This window comes from Aegilops tauschii, chromosome 4 (assembly GCF_002575655.3).
Source record: "Aegilops tauschii subsp. strangulata cultivar AL8/78 chromosome 4, Aet v6.0, whole genome shotgun sequence".
NCBI lineage: Eukaryota > Viridiplantae > Streptophyta > Magnoliopsida > Poales > Poaceae > Aegilops > Aegilops tauschii.
This window is the reverse complement of record NC_053038.3, coordinates 484,507,800-484,510,292: the sequence shown is the minus strand read 5'-3', so window position 1 is coordinate 484,510,292 and position 2,493 is coordinate 484,507,800.

The window sequence follows — 2,493 nt, the reverse complement described above, 5'->3', positions numbered from 1 at the left end:
CGTTTGAGTACACTCATCAGTGTCAGGCGTCAGGGAGAAAGGTCTTGCTGCTAAAGCTAGACTTCGCCAAAGCGTTTGATACTATTGAACATGCCCCTATGATAGAGATCATGAGAGCGATGGGGTTCAATGAGAAGTGGCTAAACTGGATTGCTTGTCTCTTTCAATCAGGAAAATCTTCGGTCCTTCTAAATGGCACACCAGGAAGGCAGTTCACTTGCAAACGGGGAGTGCGCCAAGGGGATCCTCTTTCACCGCTCATTTTTGTCCTAGCGGCTGACCTGTTGCAATCTGCCATCAACCATGCTTTCCGTGAGGAGATACTTCAGAAACCAATCCCGTCAGCTGAGACAGACTACCCGGTAATCCAGTATGCGGACGATACGATTATCTTTCTTCCAGCTGTGAAAGAGCAGGTTGAGGCTCTGAAAAAACTCCTGGTAGACTATGCCGCGTCCATTGGGTTACGACTCAATTTTCAGAAATCAACCCTGATTCCGATTAATGTTACGCACGATGAGGCACTGGATTTCGCGGACATGTTTGGTTGTGTTGTGGGGAAAATGCCATTCACATATTTAGGGCTCCCGCTTGGGACTACTAAACCCACAATAATGGATTTCATGCCTCTTGTGACATCTGTTGAGAGAAGAGTCTCTGTGGCCACTAACCTGCTAGACTACGGATCAAAACTCACCTATGTTAATTCGGTGGTGTCATCGCTTATGGTGTATGCCATGTGTTCCCTCAGAATCCCTCCTAAGATAGTGGAACACCTGGATAAAATCCGTAGGCATTGCTTCTGGAGCAGGAAGACGGAGGATGGGACAAAAAGCACTTCTCTTGCCTCTTGGGAACTCGTCTGCCGCCCCAAGGCGGTAGGGGGACTTGGGATTGTGGACCTTAAACTTCAGAATCAAGGCCTTTTGCTCAAGCAGCTATACAAGTTCTACAATAAACTAAATGTGCCATGGGTGAACCTGATATGGAGTTCCTATTATTCAGTCGTTGTACCGCATGCCTCGACACCCTGTGGCTCCTTCTGGTGGCGGGATCTCATGCAGTTTTCAGACATCTTCAGAGGAGTGACGGAGATCAAAGTTGGGGACGGTAGTACAGCCTTGTTCTGGAAGGATCTTTGGAGTGATCAACCACTGGAGACTGCATACCCGAGGGCGTTTTCATTTGCGAGAGACGAGGACGTGTCAATACAGACATTGCTGAGATCTAGAACCATTGGAGAGGCTTTTCACATACCATTCTCTCCTCAAGCCAGAGCAGAGGTTGAAGAGATTCAGACCTTAACTGTGGGGATTAATCCTGACAGTGACACGAATGACAAATGGTGCTGTGTCTGGGATGCTAGAGCGCTAGGTGCTTTCAAATCAAGTGACTACTATAAGTTCTGCTTTAAAGATGTTATTGTGGACGCAGTTTTTCCCTGGATCTGGGAATCCAAATGCACGAACAAATGGAAAGTTTTTGCTTGGCTTCTGTTTGCTGATCGTCTGAATACTCGAAACATGCTGAGGAGGAGACAGTACAAACTGGAAGATGATGTGTACACCTGTCTGCTTTGTGACGCCCCCGGGAGGAAACAGTGACCCACCTGTTCTTCAAATGCCCGTTTGCAACTGAGTGTTGGACTGCGATTGGAATGCACTGGCATGATTCCCAATGCAGGCTGGATCTCATCCATGAGGGAAAAAGATCCTGGGGTGGTCCACTATTCATGGAAACCTTCATCATAGCAGCTTGGGGGGTATGGAAAGAGAGAAATAATAAACATTTTAGAAATGTGAGGCCATCAATGGAATCCTGGAGAGACAGGTTCAAAAATGATATGTCCATGATGGTACACCGCACCAGAAACTCTCTCCACCCCTTCATCAGAGGATTGGTGGCCGCTACCTGATCTATACCACCCCCTAGTTTGCTTCTTTCTAGTAGGCTTTGTCACCTCTTTGCTCTAACTAGTATGCATTGTAATACTCATCTCTATACCTTGTAACTATGGGGCCACACCTCCCCTGATCCTGGTGATGCATTAATTTAAAAGTCAGTAGGAGCCTCTCCTACTGATTGTGAGCTTTCAAAAAAAAACGCAGTGAGGGAGAGAGGAGGAGCGGAAGGGGCTCACTGGGGCCGTAGGGTAAGGGGCAGCGGGTGTCGGGGTGGTTGACGGGGACGGCGTGACGAAGAGGAGGCGGTCCAACGGGATCCGACGACGGCGCGGTCACGGACGGGGCGACGAGGCCCTGGTCGACGACGTCGAGGTGGCGGGGCGCCGCCTCTGGGTCGGGCAGGCGACGGGCATCGGCGGTCAGCAAGGTGGCGGGATCGGGGACGGGGACGCATGGGCGAGCGTCGGGGTTGGCCCTGGTGCCCGATCCGATCCAGACGGGAACAGGGGAGAGAGGGGGGAGTGGGGTAGTGGGTGGATTAGGGTTTCAGGAGTGGGGGTGGCCTAAGTAGGCCAGGGGGTGGGCCGGC